The sequence below is a fragment of the Oncorhynchus gorbuscha genome, linkage group LG05, assembly GCF_021184085.1.
Source record: "Oncorhynchus gorbuscha isolate QuinsamMale2020 ecotype Even-year linkage group LG05, OgorEven_v1.0, whole genome shotgun sequence".
Taxonomy (NCBI): Eukaryota; Metazoa; Chordata; class Actinopteri; order Salmoniformes; family Salmonidae; genus Oncorhynchus; species Oncorhynchus gorbuscha.
Genome location: NC_060177.1, coordinates 5170396 through 5178140, shown reverse-complemented (window position 1 = coordinate 5178140; position 7745 = coordinate 5170396). Strand labels below are relative to the sequence as shown.

General features: G+C 42.8%; 1 pseudogene; it reads left to right on the top strand.

The window, feature by feature from the left end:
• Positions 1-2142: 2142 nt before the first annotated feature.
• Positions 2143-6012, top strand: LOC124035383 (annotated as a pseudogene).
• Positions 6013-7745: the final 1733 nt, after the last annotated feature.

Genomic DNA, 7745 nt, shown 5'->3' with positions numbered 1-7745 from the left:
GAGTGGGACGGTCTATCATCTCTGTGTATTTTACAGAGCGACGGTCTATCATCTCTGTGTATTTTACAGAGCGACGGTCTATCATCTCTGTGTATTTTACAGAGCGACGGTCTATCATCTCTGTGTATTTTACAGAGCGACGGTCTATCATCTCTGTGCGACGGTCTATCATCTCTGTGTATTTTACAGAGCGACGGTCTATCATCTCTGTGTATTTTAGAGTGGGACGGTCTATCATCTCTGTGTATTTTACAGAGCGACGGTCTATCATCTCTGTGTATTTTACAGAGCGACGGTCTATCATCTCTGTGTATTTTACAGAGCGATGGTCTATCATCTCTGTGTATTTTACAGAGCGACGGTCTATCATCTCTGTGTATTTTACAGAGCGATGGTCTATCATCTCTGTGTATTTTACAGTGGGACGGTCTATCATCTCTGTGTATTTTACAGAGCGACGGTCTATCATCTCTGTGTATTTTACAGTGGGACGGTCTATCATCTCTGTGTATTTTACGGAGTGGGACGGTCTATCATCTCTGTGTATTTTTAGAGTGGGACGGTCTATCATCTCTGTGTATTTTAGAGTGGGACGGTCTATCATCTCTGTGTATTTTACAGTGGGACGGTCTATCATCTCTGTGTATTTTACAGAGCGACGGTCTATCATCTCTGTGTATTTTAGAGTGGGACGGTCTATCATCTCTGTGTATTTTACAGAGCGACGGTCTATCATCTCTGTGTATTTTAGAGTGGGACGGTCTATCATCTCTGTGTATTTTAGAGTGGGACGGTCTATCATCTCTGTGTATTTTAGAGTGGGACGGTCTATCATCTCTGTGTATTTTAGAGTGGGACGGTCTATCATCTCTGTGTATTTTACAGAGCGATGGTCTATCATCTCTGCGACGGTCTATCATTTGTGTATTTTACAGAGCGACGGTCTATCATCTCTGTGTATTTTACAGAGCGATGGTCTATCATCTCTGTGTATTTTACAGAGCGATGGTCTATCATCTCTGTGTATTTTACAGAGCGACGGTCTATCAACTCTGTGTATTTTAGAGTGGGACGGTCTATCATCTCTGTGTATGTCTCTCCCGTAGGACATGATCACAGCTCTGAAGGGGGCTCTGTCTGGGTCTCTGGAGGCTGTAATTCTGGGACTGATGAAGAGTACGGCTCAGTACGACGCCTCGGAGATCAAAGGATCCATCAAGGTGAGGAGGAGGCCGCCATCTTTCCTACGTGAAGCCTAAACGACACGGAGCACAGTCACTGCTGCCCTCTCCTGGTCTGATGGATGTGTGGCCTAAACAACATGGAGCACAGTCACTGCTGCCCTCTCCTGGTCTGATGGATGTGTGGCCTAAACAACATGGAGCACAGTCACTGCTGCCCTCTCCTGGTCTGATGGATGTGTGGCCTAGACACAGACTTGCTATTCATACTGCTGTTAAAACCACTGTTCCCTCCAGGGTCTAGGGACCGATGAGGAGACTCTGATAGAGATGGTCTGTACTAGTCATACTGCTGTTAAAACCATTGTTCCCTCCAGGGTCTAGGGACCGATGAAGAGACTCTGATAGAGATGGTCTGTACTAGTCATACTGCTGTTAAAACCATTGTTCCCTCCAGGGTCTAGGGACCGATGAAGAGACTCTGATAGAGATGGTCTGTACTAGTCATACTGCTGTTAAAACCATTGTTCCCTCCAGGGTCTAGGGACCGATGAAGAGACTCTGATAGAGATGGTCTGTACTAGTCATACTGCTGTTAAAACCATTGTTCCCTCCAGGGTCTGGGGACCGATGAAGAGACTCTGATAGAGATGGTCTGTACTAGTCATACTGCTGTTAAAACCATTGTTCCCTCCAGGGTCTAGGGACCGATGAAGAGACTCTGATAGAGATGGTCTGTACTAGTCATACTGCTGTTAAAACCACTGTTCTCTCCAGGGTCTAGGGACCGATGAGGAGACTCTGATAGAGATGGTCTGTTCCCGCAGCGCTGAAGAACTGGTGGAAATCAAACGCGTCTACAAGGGTGTAAGTAGGAGAAACAAACTAGAATTGATCGAGATCAGATTGAAAACTAGTTGTGTGTTTAAAAAAATATTTTTTTATATCCACAGTGTTTAAGATGAGGAGCTCTGAGAAGGATGGTCTGAGACACATCTGCTGTTAAGACCACTGAGTCTGCTGTTGGCCCTGGTACAGGTAGGAGACACATCAGGAGACTGTCAGGAGTCATACTGCTGTTAAAACCCCTGGTCCAGGTAGGGACACATCAGGAGACTCTCAGGAGTCTGCTGTTGGCCCTGGTACAGGTAGGAGAACATCAGGAGAATCAAGGAGTCTGCTGTTGGCCCTGGTACAGGTAGGAGACACATCAGAGACTTCAGGAGTCTGCTGTTGGCCCTGGTACAGGTTTAAAAAAGGAGACACATCAGGAGTTTCAGGAGTCTGCTGTTGGCCCTGGCAGGTAGGAGACACATCTGGAGACTTCAGGAGTCTGCTGTTGGCCCTGGTACAGGTAGGAGACACATCAGGAGACTTCAGGAGTCTGCTGTTGGCCCTGGTACAGGTAGGAGACACATCAGGAGACTTCAGGAGTCTGCTGTTGGCCCTGGTACAGGTAGGAGACACATCAGGAGACTTCAGGAGTCTGCTGTTGGCCCTGGTACAGGTAGGAGACACATCAGGAGACTTCAGGAGTCTGCTGTTGGCCCTGGTACAGGTAGGAGACACATCAGGAGACTTCAGGAGTCTGCTGTTGGCCCTGGTACAGGTAGGAGACACATCAGGAGACTTCAGGAGTCTGCTGTTGGCCCTGGTACAGGTAGGAGACACATCAGGAGACTTCAGGAGTCTGCTGTTGGCCCTGGTACAGGTAGGAGACACATCAGGAGACTTCAGGAGTCTGCTGTTGGCCCTGGTACAGGTAGGAGACACATCAGGAGACTTCAGGAGTCTGCTGTTGGCCCTGGTACAGGTAGGAGACACATCAGGAGACTTCAGGAGTCTGCTGTTGGCCCTGGTACAGGTAGGAGACACATCAGGAGACTTCAGGAGTCTGCTGTTGGCCCTGGTACAGGTAGGAGACACATCAGGAGACTTCAGGAGTCTGCTGTTGGCCCTGGTACAGGTAGGAGACACATCAGGAGACTTCAGGAGTCTGCTGTTGGCCCTGGTACAGGTAGGATCATACAACGACGTTACAACATCGAGCTTCCTAAGATTGACCAACCACTGGCTTTATTAATAGTAATGATTTGGATACGAAGGAGTCTCGTCTGAATATTGGTGTAAAACTGTGTTCTCCATTGTATTCTATGTCATTCAATAGGCAAAGAGAGATGAGCCCTCAAATATTGTTGACTACGAGAAGATCGACCAGGATGCCAGAGTAAGACAAGTACACGGACAGTAAAACACCCTACCAGAACCAAACACTAAAGCATTGATACAGACAGTAAAACACTGTACCAGAACCAATCACTAAAGCATTGATACAGACAGTAAAACACCCTACCAGAACCAATCACTAAAGCATTGATACAGACAGTAAAACACCCTACCAGAACCAATCACTAAAGCATTGACATAGGACAGTAAAACACCCTACCAGAACCAATCACTAAAGCATTGATACAGACAGTAAAACACCCTACCAGAACCAATCACTAAAGCATTGATACAGACAGTAAAACACCCTACAAAAACACCCTACCAGAACCACTCACTAAAGCATTGATACAGACAGTAAAACACCCTACCAGAACCAATCACTAAAGCATTGATACAGACAGTAAAACACCCTACCAGAACCAATCACTAAAGCATTGATTACAGACAGTAAAACACCTACCAGAACCAATCACTAAAGCATTGATACAGACAGTAAAACACTGGACCAGAACCAATCACTAAAGCATTGATACAGACAGTAAAACACCTTACCAGAACCAATCACTAAAGCATTAGACAGCTGTGATACAGACAGTAAAACACCCTACCAGAACCAATCACTAAAGCATTGATTACAGACAGTAAACAGCTGTGTCTCAGAACCAATCACTTAGGGGTGTAGACAGCTGTGTCTCTGTAGATTACTAAAGCATTGTAGACAGCTAAAACACTGATTGACCAGAACCAATCAGCTGTCTCTGTAGATTACAGACAGTAAAACAGCTACCAGAACCAATCACTAAAGGGTAGTAGACAGCTGTGTCTCTGTAGATTACTTAGGGGTAGTAAACAGCTGAACCAATCTCTAAAGATTACTTAGGGACAGTAGACAGCTGTGTCTCTTGTTGATGGTCCTCTCCTGTCACTGTAGATTACTTAGGGTAGTAGACAGCTGTGTCTCTGTAGATTACTTAGGGGTAGTAGACAGCTGTGTCTCACTAGACAGCTGTGTCTCTGATTAGGGGTAGTAGACTGTAGCATTGATACAGACAGTAAAACAGTTACCAGAACCAATCACTAAAGCATTGAGATTACAGGGGTAGTAAAACAGCTGTGAACTCTGTAGATTACTAAAGGGTAGTAGACAGCTTTGTCTCTGTAGATTACTAAGGCATAGTAGACAGCTGTGTCTCTGTAGATTACCAGAACCAATCTAAAGCTGTGTCTCTGTAGATTACCTTAGGGGTAGTAGACAGCTGTGTCATTGTGATGGTCCTCTACTTAGATTACTTAGGGGTAGTAGACAGCTGTGTCTCTGTAGATTACTTAGGGTAGTAGACAGCTGTGTCTCTGTAGATTACTTAGGGGTAGTAGACAGCTGTGTCTCTACAGATTGAGGGGTAGTAGACCCAAGCCTGTCTCTGTAGATTACTTAGGGGTAGTAGACAGCTGTGTCTCTGTAGATTACTTAGGGGTAGTAGACAGCTGTGTCTCTGTAGATTACTTAGGGGTAGTAGACAGCTGTGTCTCTGTAGATTACTTAGGGGTAGTAGACAGCTGTGTCTCTGTAGATTACTTAGGGGTAGTAGACAGCTGTGTCTCTGTAGATTACTTAGGGGTAGTAGACAGCTGTGTCTCTGTAGATTACTTAGGGGTAGTAGACAGCTGTGTCTCTGTAGATTACTTAGGGGTAGTAGACAGCTGTGTCTCTGTAGATTACTTAGGGGTAGTAGACAGCTGTGTCTCTGTAGATTACTTAGGGGTAGTAGACAGCTGTGTCTCTGTAGATTACTTAGGGGTAGTAGACAGCTGTGTCTCTGTAGATTACTTAGGGGTAGTAGACAGCTGTGTCTCTGTAGATTACTTAGGGGTAGTAGACAGCTGTGTCTCTGTAGATTACTTAGAGGTAGTAGACAGCTGTGTCTCTGTTGATGGTCCTCTCCTGTCTCTGTAGATTACTTAGGGGTAGTAGACAGCTGTGTCTCTGTAGATTACTTAGGGGTAGTAGACAGCTGTGTCTCTGTAGATTACTTAGGGGTAGTAGACAGCTGTGTCTCTGTAGATTACTTAGGGTAGTAGACAGCTCTGTCTCTTGTTGATGGTCCTCTCCTGTCTCTGTAGATTACTTAGGGGTAGTAGACAGCTGTGTCTCTGTAGATTACTTAGGGGTAGTAGACAGCTGTGTCTCTATAGATTACTTAGGGGTAGTAGACAGCTCTGTCTCTTGTTGATGGTCCTCTCCTGTCTCTGTAGGCTCTGTATGAGGCTGGAGTGAAGAGGAAAGGGACTGACGTGGCTACATGGATCACCATCATGTCAGAGAGAAGTGTCCCCACCTACAGAAAGGTACCGACTCTGTAACGAGGGACCTCTTCATGCACACAGGATCGTTTGGACAAAATACTCAAACTCAAAGTCAAGATGGGCGACAACCAGACATTGTAGATGTTTTCTATCAACCCGGTGACTCTTCAGAAAGATGACCAAATGTTGGCTGTGTCTGTTCCAGTGTTTGACAGGTACAAGAGCTACAGTCCATATGCAGGAGACATATCAGGAAGGAGGTGAAGGAGACCTGGAGAAGTCCTTCCTGACACTATAACAGGATATCATATATCTACATTCTATAATATATACATCTGACACTAATATAACATTCTATAATATATACATCTATATCATATAACCCATTCTATAATATATACATCTATATCATATATCTACATTCTATAATATATACATCTATATCATATACCTACATTCTATAATATATACATCTATATCATATACCTACATTCTATAATATATACATCTATATCATATACCTACATTCTATAATATTTACATCTATATCATATACCTACATTCTATAATATATACATCTATATCATATAACCCTGTATTCTATAATATATACATCTATATCATATATCTACATTCTATCATATATACATCTATATCATATACCTACATTCTATCATATATACATCTATAACTTATAACATGTATTCTATAATATATACATCTATATCATATACCTACATTCTATAATATATACATCTATATCATATACCTACATTCTATAATATATACATCTATATCATATACCTACATTCTATAATATATACATCTATATATATATATTCTATATATATATATATATATATACACTTCCGTTTAAAAGTTTGGGGTCACTTAGAAATCTCCTTGTTTTTGAAAAAAAAAGTCCATTAAAATAACATCACATTGATCAGAAATACAGTGTAGAAATTGTTAATGATGTAAATTACGATTGTAGCTGGAAACGGCAGATTTACTTTTAATGGAATATCTATATAGGCGTACAGAGGCCCATTATCAGAGGCCCATTATCAGAGGCCCATTATCAGAAGCCCATTATCAGAGGCCCATTATCAGAGGCCCATTATCAGAGGCCCCATTATCAGAGGCCCATTATCATTATCATCATTCCAATGGCACATTGTGTTAGCTAATCCAAGTTTATAATTTAAAAGGCTAATTTATCATTAGAAACCCCTTTTGCAATTATGTTAGAACAGCTGAAAACTGTTGATCTGACTAAAGAAGCAATAAAACGGTCCTTCTTTAGACTAGTTGAGTATCTGTAGCATCAGCATTTGTGGGTTCGATTACAGGCTCAAATGGCCAGAAACAAAGAACTTTCGTCTCAAACTCGTCAGTCTATTCTTGTTCTGAGAAATTACGGCTATTCCATTGAGAAATTGCCAAGAAACTGAAAATCTCGTACAACGCTGTGTACTACTCCCTTCATAGAGCAGCTCAAACTGGCTCTAACCAGAATAGAAAGAGGAGTGGGAGGCCCCGGTGCACAACTGAGAAAGAGGACAAGTACATTAGAGTGTCACGTTTGAGAAACAGACAAGTCACAAGTCCTCTAACTGGCTGCATCATTAAACAGTACCCGCAAAACACCAGTCTCAACATGAAGAGGTGACTCCAGGATGCTGGCCTTCTAGGCAGAGTTCCTCTGTCCAGTGTCTGTGTTATTTTGCCCATCTTAATCTTTTCTTTCTATTGGCCAGTTTGAGATTTAGATTTTTCTTTGCAACTCTGCCTAGAAGGCCAACATCCCGGAGTCGCCTCTTCACTACTACATTAGATACTCTTACCTCTACATTAGATACTCTAGCTCCTCTTACCTCTACATTAGATACTCTTACCACTACATTAGATACTCTTACCACTACATTAGATACTCTTACCTCTACATTAGATACTCTTACCTCTACATTAGATACTCTTACCACTACATTAGATACTCTTACCTCTACATTAACTCCTCTAGCTCCTCTT